This window comes from Mirounga leonina, unplaced genomic scaffold (genome assembly GCF_011800145.1).
Source record: "Mirounga leonina isolate KUSES-001 unplaced genomic scaffold, KU_Mleo_1.0 Mir_168, whole genome shotgun sequence".
Classification (NCBI taxonomy): domain Eukaryota; kingdom Metazoa; phylum Chordata; class Mammalia; order Carnivora; family Phocidae; genus Mirounga; species Mirounga leonina.
The window spans coordinates 39,987,858-40,013,010 of record NW_023270426.1 but is presented as its reverse complement, the minus strand read 5'-3'; the positions used below and the strand labels follow the sequence as shown (position 1 = coordinate 40,013,010).

Genomic DNA, 25,153 nt, shown 5'->3' with positions numbered 1-25,153 from the left:
TGGAATCTGAGTAACTCTACACTTTTGCTGGTTCAGATGATTTCTAGAATTGCTATCTTGTGGCAGAATTAATCACAGCAAAAGAAAATGTGCCAGTGTGAACAATTTTAGGCCAAAAAAGAGCCAGAGAGCTCAAATTTGTGTAGCTTGTTAATAATATACCTAATTTATAGTACTTAAGATCCTTATTCAATTACTAATTTGACTAAAATGCCCCAAGATTTTAATGTTCAGTGTTAATAAGATATCATAAGGCTATTTAAGTGGATGCTTAAAATTTTTGATGTATTAGTTGTTTTCTATAAAATCTCAGTTGGCTGTAATTCCAGTTCATATTTGCCTTATTCAGATTCTAGGGTTTATTTTTTTAAAAAATGAAGCAAAAAAGTGATTAATGGCTTATCTGGTTAAGAACATAAGGCAGAATTTGCTTAGAAAAAACAGTTTTCTTTCTGAATTTCTGTACTTCATAGATTGAACCATAGGAAATTATCGTTTGTGTGGGTTAAAGAGACAATTTCCTATGGTTCAACTTATTACTTAGTTTAGAATAATAGAGTCCTCTATGTAAGCCTATAACATACGGGCTATAAAATAACAGTTTATCCCATTTATACATTTTTTGGCATAATTAGAATGGGTTTTCAGATTTGAGAGGTAGCTTTTTTTTTCTCAAAGATTTTATTTTTAAGTAATCTCTATACCCATGTGGGGCTGGAACTCAGAAACCCTAGATCAAGAGTCGCATGTTCCACTGAGCCAAACAGGTTCCCTGAAAGGTAGCATATTTTTTAAAAATTTCTTAAATTAATTAATTTTTTTAATTTAAAAATTTTTTAAAGATTTTACTTATTTATTTGAGAATGAGAGTGAGCACAAACAGGGAGAGGGGCAGAGGGAGAAGGAGAAGCAGACTCCTGCCAAGCAGGGAGCCCAACGACGGCGGGGCTTCATCCCAGGACCCCAGGATCATGACCTGAGCAGAAGGCAGACGCTTAACTGAGTGAGCCAACCAGGTGCCCCTAATTTTTTATTTTTAACTAGGCTCGGCGTGGAGCCCAACATGGGGCTCAATCTCATGACCATGAGATCACGACCTGAGCTGAAACCAAGATTGGGATGCTTAACTGACTGCCCACCCAGGTGTCCCAAGATTATTTTTAAATCCAGTGCTTTAATTATCTTATAGTTTAAGGTCAATTCAGATTATGAAATGACTGTACCATAGCTGATAACAGTAGTATTCTGTATGTATGGAAGTCACCTTGGGGTGCCCGGCTAGCTCAGTCTAGGGAACATACAACTGTTGATCTTAGGGTCATGAGATCAAGCCCCACATTGGGTGTAGAGATTACGTAAATAAATAAACTTAAACAGAAAGGGTCACCTCTTACTCCTTAAGCAGATATTTGTTTAATTATGAGAAACAAAGCAAAGATAGAAAATCAAAGTGTTATTAGCCTCATTATGAAATTAGACTATTAAAATAAATCAACATTCTGGAAATATGATATTAAATTAAATTAACTTTATTTGAACAGACACAAAACTGCTTTCTAAGGGGGGACTCTGGCTTTTCCTATAAGAACTTGTGCAGTTTGGGGCACTTGGGTGGCTCAGTCGGTTAAGCATCTGCCTCTGGCTCAGTCATGATCCCAAGGTCCTGGGATTGAGCTTCTCCCTCTCCCTCTGCCCGTCCCACTGCTTGTGCTCTCTCTCAAGTGTTCTCTCTCTCTCTCTCTCAAGTAAATAAAATAAAAAATTACACAACCTTGCTAAACTCTGTTACTTAAAAAAAAAAGAACTTCTGCAGTTTATCACTGCATAAGTGGGTGGTTTTTCAACTAGATAAGACTACATCAGACTTGAATTTTCGTATCAAAACATTGACTTTTCCTAGTATTTACAACATAGATTTTTGTTTTGTCTGCAACACAGGACACCTGCACAAATGACATTTCTTAGCAATGCCTCTCTTGGAGTTTTAGAAAGGGTTATCTGAAAGGATATGTTAACCATTCATCCTTCTAGGATAGCCGTTATCTTATATCTAATTAGATTACCGTCCCTGGAGACCAGGTGAACCTGGCTGTACCAATTTTATTGCAGTGTGGGGTATTAGGCATATGGGAGAAAAAAAGGGGTGCTTGGAAGGGGCACCTAGCTCCCTCCCCTGGAGGGACAAGGTGGCTGAGGGGGTGTTGGAGCCTTGGCGAATGGCTTTCTTGCTGGCCACTTGCAGAGTGAGTAGACCCCAAGGGTCTGGAAAAGGGGTAGGCCCCCACCCCTGTATCCTTGGGGTCCCTGCTGCCTTTCCTGGCCGGGCTAGGCTGTGGGCACGAATGTCACTCTCTTTCTGCCTCCTTTCCACTGCCCTCTGGGGATGTGGATTCAGGATTTGTTCCTAGTGTCCAAGACTTTGCTAAGAAACTTACAGGAGCTCATGCTTATCTACAAATCTTGATAGAACATTTAAAGCTTTTTGATGACAAATTTCAAAACTGCAAAGATGAACAGAGAAAGAATATTGAAACTCTCAAAGAAACAACAAATAGCATGGTAGAATCAATTAAACACTGCATTGTGTTTTTGCAGATTGCTAAAAGTACTATTAATTTTGTAGATGCAGTATACCAATCTAGTCCCTTGGAACCTGTCATCAACACAATGACTACCCAGAACCTGCTCAGTTGTGTAAGTCAGAGCCACGCCTGTCTTCCCTACCAGTTGGACCTGTATTAGCTATATTGGGACATCATGAGACTACAACACCAAATAGTACAGGCAGTGGGCACTTACCACCTAGTAGCAGTTTGACTTATCCAAGCCATGTCAACTTGTCTCCAAAGTAATACAGCTTTCAAAGACCCAGTTTATAGCTGTGTGTTTCCTTTCATTTTATTCCTAGCTCAATTTCCTTTCCTCCCTCCAACCTCTTCTTCCTTCCTTTCATGTATTATTATACTAGGAGTTGGTGAAAATGATTCAGTCCCTGACCTCTCTTAACACAGTCTAATGCAGGGAGACATGCAAAGAAAACATTCCGAGTCCCTATGTAAAAACTTGATGATAAATTCTGTACATAATTTAACATTAGAAGAAGTTTGTTTCTCTTAGCACATAGACATGCTTACTGCTACTAAATAATATAGTGGAAAACTAAAAATAAATGACTTCTTTACCGGTTTAGGTCATTATTTTTCTTATGTAACAAGAAGTTTGGAGGTAGCCAGCCCAAGGGCAGGTATAGTGGCTTCTGTATTTCCACTGTGCTATACTTAGCATGGTGCTCTCATTCCTCTTTCTTATTGCTTCAGACCCAATATGGCTGCTTCATTAGCAGGCATTACATTTACTTTCCAGGCAGGAAGAAGAATAAAAGACCTCATTTTTGTTGGGCTTACTCCTGCTCCCTACAAAAAAGGGAAGTTTGCATGAGGAACTTCTTGCTGTGTCTCATTGTCTAGAATTTTATTACATTCCTCAGAGTATTTTAGTTTTCTAATCACTATAGTAGAGGAAGGCAAGTGTAAGAAGCATTGAAATGGGTATTCAGTGACACTGAAACAATAAATGATAAATCATTCAAGACTAATAAATTCTAGGCCAATTGCCTTGACCTTTGCATTCCAAAACCAGTTGTGTTTTGAATAACATCAGGATCCAAAAGAAATCCAGGGGAAGATATTTGCAAATGACATTTCTGATAAAGGGTTAGTATCCAAAATCTACAAAGAACTTATCAAACTCAACACCCAAAAAACAAATAATCCAGTTAAGAAATGGGCAGGAGACATGAATGGACACTTTTCCAAAAAAGACATCCATATGATTAACAGACATATGAAAAGATGCTCATCATCAAGGAAATAAAAATCAAAATTACAATGAGATACCATCTCATACCTGTCAAAATGGCTAAAATTAACAACACAGGAAACAACATATATTGGCAAGGATGCAGAGAAAGGGGAGCCCTCTTGCATTGCTGGTGGGAATGCAAACTGGGGCAGCCACTCTGTAGAACAATATGGAGGTTCCTCAAAATAGAACTACCCTATGATCCAAAAATTGCACTAGTAGGTATTTACCCAAAGGATACAAAAATACACATTCTAAGGGGTACATAGACCCTGATGTTTATAGCAGCATTATCAATAATAGCCAAACTATGGAGAGAGCCCAAATGTACATTGACTGATGAATGGTTAAAGAAGATATAGTATATATAGGCCTGCGCAGTGGCTCCTTGTCAGGTGGCAGCCATGGCGGGTCAAGAGGATCCAGTGCAGCGAGAGATTCACCAGGACTGGGCAAACCGGGAATACATTGAAGTCATCACTAGCAGCATCAAGAAAATCGCGGACTTTCTCAACTCGTTTGATAGGTCTTGTCGTTCAAGACTTGCAACGCCAAATGAGAAATTGACACCTCGAACGGAGAATAGAGTACACTGAAACACGAGTGACAAAAGGTGAGACCCTCACCTGGAACTACACCATGCTGCTGCTGGGAAGTTGCTTTACAGAATAGAGGCCAACGTGGGAAAGGCCCCAGCAGCCTCAGCTTCTTCCTCTCTTCTTAAGGAGCAACAGGGCTTATTCTTGTTTTTCTTTTTTCAAAAGTATGGCCTTTGGGTTCTGCCATGTACATCGGTGTGTGATGTGGCATGTGGGAAGACGTCCAGGGGAGCTCCTGGAACCAACATTAGGCATTTTATCTTTTAAGTAACATTTTGTAGAACTGTTTGTCAGTGTATTTGAGGCTCTCCGAGCCAAACACCTGGGACTCTTTGTCAAGGTCCTCCCCACCTCTCTTTCTCTCTCTCTCTCTGACTTTCCTTACAGCTCCCAATCCCTCTGCATTGATTCTATAAACAGTCTTGGTCTCCTTTCCACCTTTGGTGGGGGGTGGGAGGCAGTCCTGGCTGAGACACTTATGCCCTGGCAAGGTGGCCACCAGAAAATGTTGTTCCTAACCCACCAGTTTCTTGTCCTTTTGGGGAGGTCAAGGCCCCCACTTGACTTGAAGCGACATTTTCAGAATTTTCTTTTTGTCACTTGGGGTGTCTTTGCCTCTCATATTTCCCTAATAAACTCAACTAAAAAAAAAGAAAGAAGAAAATATAGTATATATACACAATTGAATATTACTCAAACATCAAAAAAGTGAAATCTTGCCATCTGCAATGACATGGATGGGGCTAGAGTGTATTATGCTAAGTGAGATAAGTCAATCAGAGAAGGACAAATACCATATGATCTCACTCATATGTGGAATTTGAGAAAGGAAACAGATGAACATATGGGAAGGGGGAAAGGAAAAAAAGGAGAGAGGGAAACAAGTCATAGGAGACTCCAAATGATAGAGAACAAACTGAGGGTTGGTGGAAGAAGGTGGGTAGGGGGCTAGGTGGGTGATGGGTGTTAAGGAGGGTACTTGTGATGAGCGCTGGGTGTTGTATGGAAGTGATGAGTCCCTGAATTCTACTCCAGAAACAACCAATGTTGCAGTGTATGTTAACTACCTAAAATTTAAATTAAAAAAAAAGAAGAAAAAACAGTTTATGTAAGAAAATAAGAAGAAAGTACAGATCAAACAAAAACAAAAGAAATCCAGTTATTGGTGAAATGATAGGGTAAATAAGCAAAAGGAGTTTCTCTTTTTAAACATAGACAAATTGATTTCTGATAACCATATTTTCTATACAAATTGTGAAGTTAGAAGAAGGAAGCAAAGCAGACATACTCGGACCAACTCTAAAAAGTTAATGACTTTAAGTCTTTATTAAATATTTCCTTTCTGGGCACCTGGGTGGCTCAGTTGGTTGAGCATCTGACTCTTGGTTTCCACTGAGGTCATGATCTCAGTGTCATTAGATTGAGCCCCATGTTGGGCTCCGAGCTCAGAGAGGAGTCTGTTTGAGAGTCTCTCTCCCTCTCCCTCTGCACCTCCCACTCATGTGCACACACACTCTCTCTGCTGCTAAGATAAATAAATAAATCTTTAAAAAATTTTTCCTTTCAAAATAGCCCTCTAAACATTCTGAATTTCATGACCTTAATGAAGGTAGGTGTTCATCCTTTGGCTGTTTTTTAAAAATTTTTTAAATTTTTATTTATTTAAATTTTTAAGATTTATTTATTGAGAGAAAGAGAGAGCGTGCAAGCTGGGGGACCAGCAGAGGGAGAGAAAGAATCTCCAGCAGACTCCGCCTTAGCTAGGAGCCCTCCTTGGGGCTTGCTCTCACGACCCTGAGACCATGAGCAGAAACCAAGAGTGGACACTCAACGAACTGAGCCACCTAGCCTCAGTTTTTTTAAAATAGAAATTCTAAATTGAGAAAGAGAATTTTGTGCAGTAGCATATGATATAGTATGATCTTAAATAGAATTTTATGTGACTGGTTATATATTGAGTCTTGCTTGATTTAAATATGTAATCTCGTTTGATTTATCTGCAACAGTTGCAGATTGGTAGGTTGGTGCCCCAGGAAGCAGGATTAATATGAAGGATGTTTGCTAATGAGAACTTGTGGAATTTATACCTATGGTGGGAGGTAACGAATCAGGATTGGGCCAAAGGAGAAATTGCAGTAGTCCCAACAATCGCCTCAGCCAATCCCATGGGGAGGCTATTCGAGCTGTTCCCGTTTATGGTAAGGAGGCTAGATCTTTGTACTCCTTCATTCACCAGTCATTGGACGTCAGCTGTCCCCAGGAAGGGGGTATGATCTTGGGCAAATTGATCCATACAACAGAGTAATTCCCAGAGAGGACTGACAGCAGTTGGGGAATAAATTTTTCAGACCTTTTCAGACCTTCAGTTCATTGTTGTGACTGTGAGAAAAATCAGATTTAACTTATAAATTTTAGTATCATCTTATAGTTTTTAGAAATATTACCTACAATAAGTGCAATATCTACTGATAAATGTTCTCATTTAAGGATCTGGAGTTGGACTGTTAAAGGTGACTTAATTCCAATTCAAGATAAAGTGTTGTTATTATCTGTCACCATATAACATTATTACAATATTATTATTTTTATTTCCTATGCTGTACTTCTCATTCCTGTGATTTATTTATTTTATAACTGGACATTTGCACCTCTTAATTTCCTTCACCTCTTTCACCTGTCCTCGCAATCCTTTCTCCTCTGGCAGCCAACAGTTTTTTCTATTTCTGATCCCATCTCTCTTTGCTTTTGTTGTTGTTCATTTGTTTTTTAGATTCCACATATAAGTGAGTCATATGGTATTTATCATTCTGTGCCTAACTTATTTCAGTTAATATAATACCCTGTACATCCATCCATGTTGTTGAAAATGGCAAGGTCCTATTCTTTTTTTATGACTAATACTCCATTATATATATACCATATCTTCTTTATCCATTCATCTATTGATGGTTCCCATATCATGGTTATTGTAAATAATGTTTCAAAAAACATAGGGGTGCATATACCTTTTTAATTAGTGTTTTTGTTTTGAGTAAATACCCAGTAGTGGAATTACTGGATCATATGACATGTCTATTTTTAATTTCTTGAGGAAGCTCAGTACTGTTTTTCACAATCATTGCACCAATTTACATTCCTACCAGAGGTTCGTGAGGGTTACCTTTTCTCTACATCCTTACCAACACTTGTTATTTGTCTTTTTGATGCTAGCCGTTCTGGTTGGTATGAGGTGGTATCTCACTGTGGTTTTGATTTGCATTTCCCTGTGATTGGTGGTGTCAAGCATCTTTTACAGGTCTGTTGGCCATCTGTATGTCCTCTTTGGAAAAAGGTCTATTCAGGTCCTCTGCCCATGTTTAAATCAGATTATTTGTTGTTGGGGTATTGAATTGTGTAAGTTCTTTATATATTTTGGATATTAACCTCTTATCGGATATTTCATTGGCAAATATTTTTTCCCATTCAGTAGGTTGCTTTTTTGTTTTGTCAATGGTTTCCTTTGCTGCGCAAAAGCTTTTCAGTTGGATGTAGTCCTAATAGTTTATTTTTGCTTTTGTTTCCCTTGCCTGAGGAGACATATCCATAAATATGTTGCTAAGGATGATGACCAAGAGATTACTGTCTATGTTTTCTTTCAGGAGTTTTATGGTCTCAGGTCTCACATTTAATTCTTGAATCTCTTTTGAGTTTATTTTTGTGTTTGGTGTAAGACAGTGGTCCAGTTTCATTTCTTTGCACAAAGCTGTTCAGTTTACTCAACACCATTTATTGAAGAGACTTTTTCCTATTGCCTATTCTTGCCTCCTTTGTCATAGGTTAATTGACCCTATAAACATGAGTTTATTTCTGGGCTCACTCTCCTGTTTTCATTGATCTTTGTGTCTATTTTGGTGCCAGTTCCATACTCTTTTAATTACTTTAGCTTTGTTGTATATCTTGAAATCTGGGACTGTGATACCTCTAGCTTTGTTCTTCTTTTACAAAATTGCTTTAACTTGAAATTCAAGGTCTTTTGTGGTTCCATACAATCTAGTGTTATTTATTCTGGTTCTGTGAAAAATACTATTGGTATTTTGATAGGAATTACATTGAATCTGTAGATGGCTGTGGGTAGTATGGACATTTTAATGATATTAATTATTTCAACCTATGAACATGAGGTATCTTTCCATTTGTTTCTGTGTCTTCAGTTTCTTTCATCATTGTCTTATTAAGGTTTTCAGAGTACAGGTCTTTCACCTCCTTGGTTAAATTTATTCCTAGGTGTTTTATTCTTTTTAGTGCAGTTGTAAATGGGATTATTTTCTTAATTTCTCTTTCTGCTACTTCATTATTACTATGTAGAAAAGCACCCAATTTCTGTGTATTTTTTAATCCTGCAACTTTACTGAATTCATTTATTAGTACTAATGTCTCACTTCCATGATTATCTTTGTAATATTTTAAAGGACTCTGGTGTCACATATTGTTCTCCATTTCCTTGTCTTGGTTCATATATTAACTGGCCTCTAATAAATTAGTTAATTAATTAATCTCTACACCCAATGTGGGGCTTGAACTCATGACCCCAAGATCAAGAATTACATGTTCCTCTGACTGAGCCAGGCAGGTGCTTCGTTAATTGGCCTGAGTCTCCCCTTACCCTCACTTCTTTTTCTTGGAATGGAAGCTTAGAAAGAAGAGAATCTGTCTTGGTTGTTTTCCATGCCTTTTGGATAGACTTCTGTAATTTATTTTCTTTCATTTTTCCGCCCTCAAAGTTATCAGAAACAACAGTATTTATAGAATAGAGCAGCTCTACTACTGGACATGGTAGCAGATCATGGCGTGGGAGGTATCCTCTGGAACTTGTACTGACTGCAAGAACAGCGGTTAGATGTATTGAATTTAGACTTTACTGATTTAACACTTAGAATAACCTGCATTTTAAATCTATGACCAATTTGTGAGAATATGGGATCATTAAGAGAATAGGTTTAGGAGCATGGATTTTGATGGAAGTAGACTATAATGGACATACTAGTTATATAAGAGTCTCACACATCCTACATAGCATAGAGTCTCACACATCTTTTATAGCAGAGTTATGGTTTTTAGAGTGTAAGTCCACAAGGCCAAGAAAATCAGTAGTGGTTGAAGCATTTTACTCAGCTGACTGAGGTGGTATGACTAAATTCTTGTTCATATACTCTTGGTCTGGATCATTGGTAGATTTGGTAGAATTTTTATATTAAGTATTTTCTTCTCTCTTTTCACTTTTTCTCCTTCCTTTTTGACTATTTTAAGACATAATCAGAATGAAAGGATAGAGATGTTACTTATATAAGGCCTGCCAAACATTTTACCATTACCATTAGTAAGTTAATTGTTGTAGGGTTCTTAGAATAATAATTCTCACTTCTACCTTTATATAACACTAAATGTTTTGCATCCCTTTGTCTCTTAGGAGATTGCATTTACCAGGTTAGCTGTATTTTTTTCAGGTTAGTTTTAGAAGCAAGTTTATCTGAGATCTGATAAAATGATTGGGTTTAAACCTGGAACAAATGGATTTTTGTTTTTTAAGTTTAGTTGATCACTTTGTGCTGATGGCATCAAAAGTGATGTTTTGGGTTTTATTTGATGACTATAAAATTCAAAAACAGAACCAGAAATCTGCTAGCAATTGATTATATAGGAATGCACATTCCCTGAAACTATAAATGTATTATATGAAATCTCTAAACTGCTAAAAAGTCTGTACCTAAGTGAAACAATTAGCAGGCAAAGACACTGTTGTGTATTATAATCTAACAACCTTTATTTTACCTTGTAGAAAGAAATTACATCACATGCTTCTCTAGTTCATATATGAGCTAATTTTTTAAAAGATTTTATTTATTTATTTGAGAGAGAGCACGAGCACAAGTGGGGAGGAGGGGCAGTGGGAGAGGGAGAGGCAGACCCCTCGCTGAGCAGGGAGCCTGATGTGGGGCTCCATCTTAGGATGCCAGTATCATGACTTGAGCTGAAGCCAGACGCTTAACCGACTGAGCCACCCAGGCGCCCCTGAGCAAATTTTTTTTTTTAAGATTTTATTTATTTATTTGAGAGAGAGAGAATGAGAGACAGAGAGCACAAGAGGGAAGAGGGCAGAGGGAGAAGCAGACCCCCTGCTGAGCAGGGAGCCCGACGCGGGACTCGATCCCGGGACTCCAGGATCATGACCTGAGCCGAAGGCAATCGCTTAACCAACTGAGCCACTCAGGTGCCCCGCCCCTGAGCAAATTTTATATTAAAAAAATAACCCATTTGAAAAAAGACACCCTAAATATGGTCCTCTAAACAAATGAACCCTTAGAAATTCTGTTCTAAATAATTTAACATTGCTGTGTTCAGTTAATATTGAGAAGACTTTTCCATTAAAGATTTATGTATTTGCAAAATAATGTTTACATACTGGGTTTCAGCTTATAGAGCACTTTGGCATATTTTCTGGTAATTATCATAATAATTCTATGAAATGGTTAAGACAGTTATATTATTGTCCCTAACCTATAGACCAGTGATCTGAGGCATATAAGTAAGATCTTCTCACTCCTGTGAGTGGTCTTTATACTACATTATAGTATTTATCATGAGTGATCAGTTTTTTGATTTCAGTAGAAGTTAAGTAGAATTTTTCTCTGTCTTGGCCTTGAGCAAGCAAAATCCCTTTTTGAAAGGCAGGAATAGGTGTTGTAGGTTAGATATAAGAGTACCGATCTTTATCAGGCTGGCAAGAACTATAAATTGGTAAGGTGATCTGATCTGGGCAGCATATCTACAGTAAGTAGACTATATCATTAAATAAGTCCAGATTTCATAAGCAGAACTTAACAAGAAAGCAAGAAAGCTTTACTGATGATGGCAATACCAGGGCTAAATTTCAGAACTCCAGGGAGCATACCCTCATTGTATTCTCTATGAATGTTATCCTCTGGAGTTGTGCAGTATGGTGGTACTTTATGATATATTAAGAATACTAAAAGACAGCAGTTATCCAGTGAAGAATCTCTGAAGACTGAGGCCTTTTATTCTGGCTAACTGTGATAATCAGTAAGTCATTTTCCCAGACAGAATCTTTTGGTCTTAAAAGGCTGAGGTCAACTCTCACAGCTGCAGTTTCTCCAGGGAAAAATTGTCCTTATACTTAGCCAAAAGGCTTTCACATCAATATTTGAAGAGAGAGAACCATATCCTACAGTCAAATGGAGGATATCTGTGCCCTTAACAAACACAGAGAGGTTGGCTTCTTAGATGGTGAACTGTGTTTGGCAAGGTGACAGGAGTTCAGAACACCAGACTCCTTATCATATCTTCATGTGATTTTTGCACTTCAGTTTTTCTAAATTCAAAATAGACTGTAAAGGTAGCTTGCAGTTGGCTCTGAAAATTTCCAGTTATGGCTTAGATCAAGTTGAAATATCCTGGGATGATTTTTAAATGATTCATAGGTACAAGCTTTTCACAATGTTAACATTTCTATTTGACACAGAAAATCATTCTTTTTGAAGTTGATGATTTATTTTGATTTGAAATTACAAATCCCAAAGATAATTTTCTTACCATGAACATTGTATTGTTTGGCAGGTGGCTTTCCCTAAAGATTACTTAAAAGTCTCTTATCCTTAATTGAATATGTTACAGCATAGAAGTCCACTAAGAAATGCTTCCAAAAATTATTTGCATTTTGTGGATTATGTTTAACCCCCTTTTAGATTTGATGAAAGAAGTCAATAATATTAAAATAAGCTCAAATGCATTTTCAAGATGTTGAAACACTCATTGCCAAAAAGAGGAATAAGTATTGGTCTGAAATGAAATAAGAATAAACTTCGCATTTTTATACCTGAAAGTATCATTTTTGGGGGAAAAGATAAGAATTTTAAATATTCATATTAATGCTAAAATTTTCTTTTACTTTGCTAATGCTAACTTTAAAATTTGCCAGAATAGCATTATTTGCAGTCTAGGCATAAGGGATATGTAATTTTCCAAGCATGAAAGAGTTTGTTATGATGAGCACTGAGTAATATGTAGAATTATTGAATCACTATATTATACACTTGAAACTAATATAACACTGTATACTAACTATACTGGAATTAAAATTTAAAAATTGAAAAAAAGAGTTTGGAGCTCTTATTACAACCAGTTGGCCATAGATTAAACCATTTTAGTATTTTATATTGGCTTAAATATAGAAAAATAGTCATACCTGCATTTGAAGCAGTTTATGTTTATATTAGTAACTTATTATAGTATTCTCTATTTTTTCTCCAAAAAGGTAGAGAATTAGGTATTTCATTTACATGAGAATTATAATGTTTTTATACATGGTTTAGTATGCATTTGCAGAGCTAGACTACAATTAGTACTTAATATGAAAATTACTTTGAATATAATTTAATATATGATGAATCAGAAATTCTGGCAGGCTCCGGCATTGACTTGGGTACATCTTTATGAAATCCAGATTATACAATACCATGGAAAGATGCTTGTTGTTTTAATTTTACCTTTTGAGTTTTGGATAAACCGGGGTTTATTATGTATTCCTTCTATATTCTTTGATGCCAAATTTACAGCAAAAAATTATTTTTATTCAGTGATATTTAAAAGCTTCCATTTTAGAAAACTTCTCTACTGAAATAGGATAGCTTTATTTGGTTTTAAAATCACATTCATAAGTGACTTCTCTCCTGGAGTGAAAATTGTAGACTGAGTTCTATTTGTCTCTCCCCCTACTGAAGGCAAAAATCTCTTCTGAAGTCAATAAAAGGTTACCAAGAGAGAAGAGAAACTGTGATTGGAAGAAGTGAGCCTAGTAATTCCTGCTGTTATGGCAACTGTCATCTGAAACAGAGGGAGTACTCTTCAAGCTCTATTTTTCATCATTGAATTAATATAAGTATTTATAGAAATGATTTTGAGCTATGTTTACTTTTCTAGATTTATAATTTGGTTTTTAAGGAAACAGTCTCAGAATAGTACTTAGCCTTGGATAATTTTTTTTGGATGACAGATAATATTTATTGATAGAATTTTCTCTGGGTTAAAAAAACCAATGAAATTAAGTTATTTTATTAATTTTGATTGGTTAATTTATTAAGTTCATTAAGTACTTTTCTGTTCATTTGGAATATTTCATCTGGCTCTCCTGGCAATGCGGTGAAGTTGAGAGCCAGTGTGGGAAAATTATGGCACAGTGTGATGACTTGCTAAAGAGATTATAATTAGTTACTGGTGGCAGCAGAACTAGAACTCGGACGTCCTGACAGGCTAACTTCATGTTCTCCTCAGCCAACCACAGTCCCCTGTTGATCACTATGCAGCCTAAGTTTTAACGTTAGAAAAATGAACTCTTCCAAAAACCTACCAGAACGGTTCCTTCAGGTACACTAGCATTCCTTCGTACAAAGCAGTTTTTTGTTTGACTGATAAATACAAAATTACCATGGTAAAAATAATTTTTACTCAAAAAGATAGGGAATGGAAATAAGGTGATGCATTGGGTTAAGGCACCAATTTCTAGCCCAACTGACTTAGATCTTTATCCTGGCATGAATTTGGTGGCACCTCCTAGTCCCTCATGGACTTTTTTCCACATCAGACAAAACCACTGAATGGTTTTGTGCAGTCTGGCAGGATTGTTAGTTGCAGTGGTGTAGAAACGGAAACAGTTTGGGAGTTGTAGGTTGAAACTGAGGTGCCTGGTTCTATGAAGTGGTATTGGTACTGAACTTTGAGTACCAAATTCATGTATATATTTAAAACAATTTTTTTAAGGTGGATGGTAGTAGCTATTTGAGTGTCTTTGGAATACTGAGACATTCAGCATAATTGTACATCTTATAAAGAAGAATTTTGGGGTAGAATGGGTTGTCAATTCACTGCAAATTTAGAATCCAAACAAAACTCATTTCATGTTTGTATAAACTATTTTAAGCCATCTTGTTCTCACTAATTTTTTTTTTCTTTCTCTAGCCTGTAGTCTTTGTTTTGAAGGCCAGCTTCCCCTCTTTCATTAAGAGATTTATATTTATGGGCCAACTGAATCACTTCTAGATGGTCCCAAAAGAGGTTGATACATTATAATCTTTATCTGCAAATCATCACTGAGGATCTACAGAATTCACTAAGTTCTTACAGGAGCTTACATGGTAGAGAGAAGATAGGATGACATGTAGCAAAAGCTCACTTTAAAGGGGCATTAGATCAGCAAAAGTAAACAATTAAAAAATATAAAATGTCTTATAAAAGAGATATATCATTAAGGGTGTATTTTTAGCAACTTTTATATATGAAATAAATAAATGTGGAATTGTTTCAAGGTCATATTCTCTTCCTGCTCTGAACTCTAATAACATTCACTATCTTTCTTAGGTCTCTGGATTAAAGGACTAGATCACAGTGCTTTGTAATGATAAACTCTCAGTGTGTGTGAATAAATAAGGAAACTGCTTCTGAATTACAAACGTATTGCCTTAAAACCTGCAATTTCATTAATTTTTTTACAAAGTCATCTGTCTAATTTCTGCTCAAGTAATTGTGGATTAGTTTTATACCTAGTTTTGAATCCAGTAAATTTTATTAATTATGCTTTTTTATTTAACACTCTCCTCTTCTACCTTCACCCCTACCACACCCCATAGCAAACTCTATGCCAAACCTAGTTAGTGAATCCTAATCTGCATTAGGGGCTATTTCATTAATAATCTTGGTACTCCTGGAGAGTATGTGATATAGTCATTTAAAATATAAGGCTAGGGGCACCTGCATGGCTCAGTCCATTAAGCGTCTGCCTTCCGCTCAGGTCATGATCTCAGTCAGGGTCCTGGGATCAAGCCCCACGAGCCCAATGTTGGGCTCCCTGTTGAACAGGGGGTCTGTTTCTCCCTCTCCTCTGCCCCTCCCCACTGCTTTTGCGTGCTCTCCCTCTCTCTCTCTCAAATGAATAAATATAATCTTTAAAAAAATAAAATAGGAGCGCCTGGGCGGCTCAGTCGGTTAAGCATCTGCCTTCAGCTCAGGTCATGATCTCAGGGTCCTGGGAATGAGCCCCTGTCTGGCTCCCTGCTCAGCACGGGAGTCTAATTCTCCTTCTCCCTCTACCCCTCCCCTCTGGTTCTCTTTGTCTCAAATAAGTCAATAAAATCATTAAACAAAAATAAATAAAATAAAATATGAAGCTAAATTGGGGCACCTGGCTGGCTCAGCCAGTAGAGCATGTGACTCTTGATCTCGGGTTTGTGAGTTCAAGCCCCATGTTGGGTGTAGAGCTTACTTAAAAAAGTATAAAGCTAAATAAAAGTGAGTTGAGACGTGGAAGGAGAGGAGATATAGAAAGCTGAGCACCTTCAATGTTCATTCTCCAAAGCACACAATTTTAACATACCCTAAAACTTCAGGGAGCAGCTGCATCAATATTTGGTTGGCACTTAAAATCCTTAATAAATTCCAGCTTCCCAGCAAGGTAGAGGTTGAGCAAGTGATAGATGTTATTATGGTGTCACTGGCTTGAATTAATTTGAAGAGAGGGTCCTTGGAAGTGATAAAAATGCATATAAATAAAAGATATTAAATGCTAAACAAGAAAAGTGCAAAATATTGTCCCTAGGACAAGAACTGAAAAGCCTGGGTCTTTAGGGCTAATAAGCTGCTCTCTGGGTCTAGGAGGTGGGGTCCTATTGTTTGGTTGTTCCTTTCATATTGCATGCCTTCCATTCTTATGGAATATGCTTTTGAAATAAACAAGGGGGAAATAATAGCAGTCCTCATTTGACATAATTGTAGAGAGGTTCACTGACACGTCACAACCAGGAATAGAATGCAGTTCTCCTATTTGCTGAGATAAGAGTTCTTTTGAGGATAGCTAGTTAGCAAGAGGTAAACAGAAATGTTTTATTTTCAAGATAGAATATTTGCAACAGAGGGGGGATGGGAAAATGTTTGCAACAGAGAATATTTCAGTGGATTATTATTAACAATGTCTGTGTCTTGCTCTCCATTTGTGTGTCTGTCTTGTGATTCCTTGTATTTTTCTGGCGGTGAAGCTTGCAAAATAATTATCATTTTAATGAGTTGGGTGTATGAAATAAATTGACAAAATCTTGAAATAATTTTTTAAAGTGTATGTGCTGCTGAAGCAAGCACGAAATCATGTGAACTTTTACTCATTTAAATTTAAGCTAAAAATATGTCTATTAAAGGTAGGAGCCATGGTACTAAGAAAAAACTTCTCCTAATGTGAATGGTTTCTTAGCCTCACTTTATTATGAAGATGTGTGTGTTTGTGTTTGAGCTAGGAGCTAGGAATGGACACATGAAATTAGGAGATGAAGGAAGCACTTTGTAAAATAAACAGAATTAAAATATATAATCCAAGCTTATGACAGCATCTCATACCTAAAGAGTGTATATTATTAGTTTTATTATACATGTTCCTAGTCCTATTATAATACTGATACAAACTCCAAAAATTTAATTAAAATGAAACTGATCATGTTAATGAAATTAAAACAGCATCTTGGCCATGCTTTAGAGAAGGTGTTTGAATTCCCTTGTTTACTCTCTGTTTTACTCTTTCTCATCAGCAGAGTAAATATAATTCTATTTGTCCAAGGTGGCTTTGTGTCTTCTCTCTTAAGTGGTCACGATTTTAAAATCTTAAGTGGCTAAGTGCCATGACAAGCTAAGGTGGATTTAGGGAAGGTATTTGATTTGAGTGGGAAAGGCTATTTTTACTTTAGTCAATTTTTTTTTCTTGGTTCAGTAATGCCAAATGTTGGTGTCACAGTTCAAATTCCCTTTTGCCATAATGATTCCTTGGTGAGAGTAGAATCGTGTCTTGTGTACCATAGGAACCGAGTAAGTTGATAATGGAAGTTGAAATCCTAGGTGAAGACAAATTTTTTAACTATTTTGTTATTTTGAGGGTCATTCTGAATTTGACAGCCTTGCTCTTTGTGTCTAAAAAAAACCTCTACCTTGGATTACTGCCTTGTCTTTGTACAGTTTTAACATATCACTGTCATCATGTTTTTTTTTTTAAGATTTTATTTATTTATTTGACAGAGAGAGACAGAGAGAGGGAACACAGGCAGGGGGCGGGGAGTGGGAGAGGGAGAAGCAGGCTCCCCGCTGAGCAGGGAGCCCGATGCGATGAGGGGCTTGATCCCAGAACTCCAGGGTCATGACCTGAGCCCAAGGCAGACGCTTAATAAGCTTAACGACTGAGCCACCCAGGCGCCCGTCATCATGTCTTTTAACTATTCATGCAGTGATTCATTTTCATAGTATATTCATATTGATACTTACATCATTATGATGATTTTGTGACAGAACATCCCCACATTACCTTACTACAAACCTTTGTATTACGATAAGTCCACAAGAGGGGCCATCAGGATTTTTGCTCAAAATTTTTTTTAGTCTTTGAAATAATGTAAATGGCAAGGAAGAATCTGAATAAATTAGGAGATATACTAGATTTGGCCAACAAGCAGCAAGAGCACTTTGGGGATTTCTAATTTGATTTATAACTAGTGCTCAGGAAACAAAAAAAAAAAAATGGTGTTTTTTTGGAAGAAAGGTTGAAGATTTTGTAAATTGGCAGATGGAGAAAAATTACCAGCCAAATAGGCCTTTATACTTGCCACAAAATCTTTCCTGACACTTCATTTATCTTAACTACATTGGGGCTAGTGAGTTTTTAGGTTGGCAACCTCCAAGGAAACCTTGTTGAAGATTCAGAATAAATTGCAAGGTAGTTCCCAGTTTGCTATTAGCTACATTATAATGCTACAAATATCATCTTTCAGTGTCTATTTTGTGAATTAAATTAAGTGAGAATCTACAAGAATAGGATATTGTTGCTTACTTCATAATATTTAGTAAAAGAGTTATTGTCATTTCTAAATTATGCAATTTGCTGATGTAAAATTTGGAATTTGTGATTAAGTTATAATAAAGAGATGAAAGAAAAAGAAGTTACTAGTATTATCAAACATAATTGCAAAAAACCAATTTCCATTAACCACTGAATGAGACTAACCTAATCAATTAGTTTACGCTTATTTATTCCTATTAAAAGCAACAATAATTAAAATATCAGTAACATTTATTAAGCACTTACTGTGCTAATATGCACAGTATATATGCAATACCCAAGTTTATCCACAAAGTAACTAGGAGCTATAGTTATTATTATTTTTTCCCATTTTATAGATGAGAAAACATGTTATACAAGTAGATGTACACATAAAAATATGAAGGAATATATAGTTAATAATTGACGTGCAGGTGAAGCTCAAAAAGAGAGATCAACCGAAGAGTCAGCAGAAAATACTTCCTGGATAAGGTGGATCTTGGATATGTCTTATGTGTATAGAAAGATGATAGAATAGATAAGGGGAAAGAAAATTAGAACGTGTATGGAAGAAGCCGTGAACATTGCATTTGAGACCAGTCCAAAAAGAACAATGAGTTTGTATACCTTAGTCGTAAGTGGCATACAATTTCTTAATTGTCTCACAAATAGGGGTAAAATGTTTTCATCAAAGTTTAGAATCCTTAAATAGTTCCTAGTATATTGCACATGCTCAAAAGAATTTTGGTAGAATGTCTAACATACATAAATCTTAAACAATTTGTGAGTGTATTAGTTGAATAAAATTAAATATTTAGTAGCTTAATTTTTTCTATTAGATGTTTCACAAAGAGAAGTAAATTAACATTATTTAGATACTTATTACTTTTAGAATTTAATAATCTATTGGGAGGAAAGGTTTACATACTCTTTGATAGAGAAGTTTGGTTTTTTGGTACACATTTGTGCTATAGTATCAATATTCACTAAAATTCACACTACCCAAATTTGTCGTAGGGACAGTAATTGCCTTCTATTTTCCAAAGAAATAGAAACCTTGTGTGTCTTAATTCATTGCTCTATTCACAGAACCCAGTACAGTGCCTAGCACAGGGGAGGTTCTCATTCATTATCTGTTGAATAAATGAATGAATACACAAATATGAAGAATTTGTAACATCACAGTTTTTAATCTGAGGATATTTAAGCATTTTCCAATTGTGAATCATTGGAAATCATTAGAATATCACAGTCATTTTTATTTAGGAATTACAGAATAGTGAGAGTTCATGTTTACCCAATGCTCTATAGTGATTCTGTGCTGGAGACAAGAATCTTCAAATTTTCTGCCTTTTAAGAGTAAATGTTTTCGGTGTGTCATTTTTAACAAATGATAAGGGCACTGGACTGTTTTTCGAAATGGGTGAGTTTAAAATCTCACCCTGTGTCCCTGCTTACTAGCCATATGGTCTTTGGTAAATTATTTGACTTCTGTAAATCTCAGTTTGCACAATCATTGAATGAAAATAATACCTTTTCACTTTCTACACTGTGCAGGTTGTTGTGAAGTCTAAAGAGACAATTCCTATGGGAACTAGTAACACTTTGCACAAAAAACATATATTTTGAGTCATTTCTTTACTACTAACAGTGTTTTAGGCTAACACATACCTTGTAGGTAACAACATAATGTTAAGCTTGCTATTACTATAGGACTGATTATGGAATGCAGGGATGTACTAGTAAGGTAAGTTTCATTCAGTCATATGAAGATATAGGGAAGAATCGTATGGTAGAAATAAGCCTTGCATATTTGTGGAAGAATGTAGGTTGGTGTGTGCCGTTAGTTCATAGTGAGTGAGAAGGAATGTAGTACTGAGAGGCAAGGACTGATCATTTAGAGCCATATAGGCAATGATGAGTAGTTTGGATTGTTTGTGAGTACAATATCATTATGCTAATTTGAAATACAATATTCTTCAGTTGAGGATGACAGTGTTACTCTACTTTGTAACTAGAAGAAAAATCAAGATAAGAGATCTTAAGTTTCATATATACACGAGTGGCATATGAGAGAATGGCAATTATATATATGCCTGGAGGTTTCTCGCACATTTTTTAGGTTTAAAAAAACCTGCATTAATGGCTCCCTATGATTATTGAATACTCTGTCATATTAAAATTTATTTGTATTTTTGCCACTTTGGAAAACAGTGTGGAGGTTCCTCAAAAATTTAAAAATAGAGCTACCCTATGACCCAGCAATTGCACTCCTGGGTATTTACCCCAAAGACACAGATGTAGTGAAAAGAAGGGCCATATGCACCTCAATGTTCATAGCAGCAATGTCCGCAATAGCCAAACTGTGGAAAGAGCCGAGATGCCCCTCAACAGATGAATGGATAAAGAAGATGTGGTCCATATATACAATGGAATATTACTCAGCCATCAGAAAAGATGAATACCCAATTTTTACATCAACATGGATGGGACTGGAGGAGATTATGCTAAGTGAAATAAGTCAAGCAGAGAAAGTCAATTATCATATGGTTTCACTTATTTGTGGAACATAAGGAATAACATGGAGGACATTAGGAGAAGGAAAGGAAAAATGGGCGGGGGGAATTGGAGGGAGAGATGAACCATGAGAGGCTATGGACCTGAGAAACAAACAGGGTTCTAGAGGGGAGGGGGGAGGGGGGATTGGTTAGCCCGGTGATGGGTATTAAGGAGGGCACGTACTGCATGGAGCACTGGGTATTATACGAAAACAATGGATCATGGAACACTACATCAAAAACTAATGATGTATTGTATGGTGACTAACATAACATAATAAAATTAAAAACTACAAAAAAATAATAAAGTGTAAAAAACACCAAAAAAATTTATTTGTATTTTTGTCGTCTAATCTGTTCTAAATTTCTTTTGGCCATGAATTGTGTTTTAATCAATCTTGAGTAGAAAATAACTTTTTTTATTAAGTTTTTAAATTCCAGTATAGTTAACATATAGTGTTATATTAGTTTCAGGTGTACTATATAGTGATTCAGCAATTCTATACATTACTCAGTGCTCATCATGATAAGTGTATAGAACAGGATTTTTTTGTTAATTTTCTAACACTAAAATAATGTATTATTATGGTAATAAGCCACAGTTTCTTGACCCATCCCTTCCCAGCTGTTACTTCTGGGAGTTAGTGGTCTGTCTCTAAATAATACGATTTTACCATAACTTTTTAAAAAAATTTTTTACTGTTGTTAATCACCATACATTACATCATTAGTTTTTGATATAGTGTTCCATGATTCATTGTTTGTGCATAACACCCAGTGCTCCATGCAGAACGTGCCCTCTTTAATACCCATCATTAGGCTAACCCATCCCCCCACCCCCCTCCCCTCTAGAACCCTCAGTTTGTTTTTCAGAGTCCATCGTCTCTCATGGTTTGTCTCCCCCTCCGATTTCCCCTCCTTCATTCTTCCCCTCCTGCTATCTTTTTCTTCTTCTTTTTTCTTAACATATATTGCATTATTTGTTTCAGAGGTACAGATTTGTGATTCAACAGTCTTGCACAATTCACAGTGCTCACCATAGCACATACCCTCCTCAATGTCTATCACCCAGCCACCCCATCCCTCCCACCCCCCACCCCACTCCAGCAACCCTACCATAACTTTTTGATTTGTCAATTTTAGATATTCTCTTTTATTTGCTTCTCTTATGGATAATAATTTTACTGATTTATTTTTTTAAGGTTTTATTTATTTATTTGTGTGTATGTGAGAGAGAGAGAGAGAGAGCACAAGCAGGGGGATCAGCAGGCAGAGGGAGAAGCAAGCTCGCTGCTGAGCAGGGAGCCTGATGTGGGACTTGATCCTAGGACCCTGGGATCATGACCCGAGCTGAAGGCAGATGCTTTACCAACTGAGCCACCCAGGAGTCCCAGTTTTACTGATTTAAACCACTGACTGTACACCTATCTTCCTAATACATTTAATCATTTTTAATTCTTCTTTTGTTTACCATTTTGATTTTAAACAGTAATTTAACCTTTGTTTCTTGTTTTATCACTTATAAATGTCTTTTGCTTCTATACTTTATAAGGTACGGTGTTAGTGCTCACTAGATATTTTTACAAGTTTGGAACAGCTTTGTTCAGATGGAGCATAGAACACCGTGATTACTTTTCTTTTTAATGGCAATTAAGTAGTGATCCTCGTCTTCCATCTCTTAAGTGCATTTTCTCTTGCAACTCTCTTGTATTTTCTCTATGTAGTTCATGTCTGTGTGATAGCAATAGATGACTTGATGGATTTTATCTGGCTATCTATGCTTGCATGTTAGTAAGTTTTTTAAATATGTAGCTCCTACGCAGTAGAAACCCAGGTCAGTTTAATTTTTTTTGTTATTTTATCTGGCATAGCTCCACATGCAATAAGATCATTACAAAAGTGCCTTTTAAAAATATTTATCAGTAAACGTATTCAAATAACTCTTGTTCAGTTAATGACGGAATAGAAGGCCTTGCATGGCAGGGTAACCCAAATAGTTATGTTTTGATCCTCCAAGCTTTTCATTATTTCCTATAAAAGAAACTCATCAATATATTGGGAAATTTTAATTTTAAAGTCTCGGGGCACCTGGGTGGCACAGTTGGTTAAGCATCTGACTTTGGCTCAGGTCATGATCTCAGGGTCCTGGGATCGAGTTCTGCGTCAGGCTCCCTGCTCAGCGGGAAGTCTGCTTCTCCCTTTCCCTTTGCCCCTCCCTCTGCTCGTCCTCGCTCTCTCTCCCTCAAATAAATAAAATCTTAACAAAATTTTTAAAGTCTCTGAGACTTTATGAAGTTAGGGAAACATTTCGGTTTTTCACACCTTCTATCATCTAGTCTCTGAGACAGTTAGTGTTGGGCTGGGACCTGAAGGTGAGGGAACAAATGTAACAAGGTCTACACAAGCATAGTTTGGTCAGAGGATGATGAATTCTGGCACTCAAGTTTTTCGAACACTTAAACTCCTCTTGTAGACAGGTAATGATTAGATGTTGTAACATTATTTAAATTACTAGCAATTGCAATTAGAGAGAAATGGGGTTAGAGGCATCAATGCCTTATATCATTATAGATAGTAGTGTTAGACTAAACTTAGCAAATTGGAATATTGAATAGAAACTAGGATAATGAAATGTAGCTGGGGACAAATACAAAGCATTATGGTTGGAGAGGAAAAATAGCATAAAATCCAGAGAATGGATAACTGTAAGTAAAGTTGGAAACCCCCTTAGTAGTAAAGGAATAACAAGATTAGTGTAAGTTAACAATGTAGTGTTGTGGTGAAAGCAAACACAATGCAAAGTCACATAAATAAGAATTAAGAACGCAGGAAAGTTGAGGTTATTTTCCCGTAGTTCTTGCCACTGGTCAGGCCCTTATGAGAGCATTGTTTCTAGTTCTGGGCTCTACCACTAAGGAAGGACGTGGAGAACTTGGAGAAAGTTCAGAGGAGGACCACAAAGATGATTAAAGGGTTGAAAGAGAAACCTAAAAGAAAAATTTTTAAGTAGCAGGGATTATTATTATTCCAGAGAAGAGAAGATTTAGAGGTATTTAACTTATGTATAAAGGATGGAGACCAGATGTTCTCAATCTTCACTGAAGGTCAAACAAAAAGAAATCAATTTAACCTGCAGCATGAAGGATTTGGATTAAATATGAGCTGAATTTTACATTTAGAAAGTTAGAATAAGTGACTATGGGACACGTGAAATTTTTTGTTACACTGTAGATCCTTACTGATAACATCAAAGTGCTCACAGGGCATTTGAAGTATTTATTGTTCTAATAGGTCATTAGGTAAACCTGCATTTTTTCTTTTTTTTTTTCCGACTGAGGAAAATCAACAGTTCATCAAGAAATTCTGACTTTATGATCAGCCGTTATGGCAAAGGTGTCTAGTGGACTTGACAGCGGTAATGTAATTTGAGTTATACTCAGTTCTGTTAATAAGACAGTGTAGTTTGATGTTTCATTAAATCAGAAGGATAGTCAATATGACCTCTTTCCCTACTTTCTTGTTACTATGCCATGCATTAGAAGATAGAGGACAGCTGTTGCTTATTAACTGGTTTGAGGTAAAAATCAATAAAAAATATGTGATCATATTTAAGTTTTAAATATATTTATATTTTAGCTTTTTACTTTTATATACATATGTACAGAAAATAAAGTACTGTGATGGTGTTTTTTCTGGGAGTAACCCTTTCATATGCATTTTTAAAAAGCAGTCAAGCTTTCCAAATCAGTGTTGTTAAGTTCTTTGCCTGACCGTAAATAAAAATTATTTATCCTTGCAAATTGACTACCGAAGTACTGCCTAACAGAACTAGACTGTTGGTTGCTTGTGGCTGGATTAAAAGACACATATACTCACAAAAGAAACATTTTTCTTCCTATTGAGCAATGTTTTGCATGTGTATTATGCTTTTTCCTTTTTTGCTTTAAATAGCTTCTTTGGTTTTGAGGTTTTTGAGGAAGAAGACAAAATAAGCTGTGTACTTTATTTTGAGGCAAGGAGCTGTTGTGGTCTACCATGTTGTGTAAAACTAAAAAGATGCTATAGTAAAAAATTTAGAAAGAAAACAATTTTAGATGTTGTAAAGGGTGTAACATTATTTGTATAAACTGGCCTTGCCTTTTAAATATTACAAAATGGACGGATCAATTTTTCATTGTTTATAAAGCATTTCCATTATATGTTGATGCCAAATAGAATTTTTTCTTTTTTTTTCTTTTTTTTAA

At 36.2% G+C, this 25,153-nt stretch overlaps 1 protein-coding gene and 1 pseudogene across 1 annotated transcript in view; both read left to right on the top strand.

The window, feature by feature from the left end:
* ADAMTS6 (ADAM metallopeptidase with thrombospondin type 1 motif 6) overlaps window positions 1–25,153 on the top strand; it is a 297,675-nt gene that overhangs the window by 79,663 nt on the left and 192,859 nt on the right. The gene's annotated exons all lie outside the window — the stretch shown is intronic.
* On the top strand, window positions 4,154–4,924 carry LOC118016849 (annotated as a pseudogene).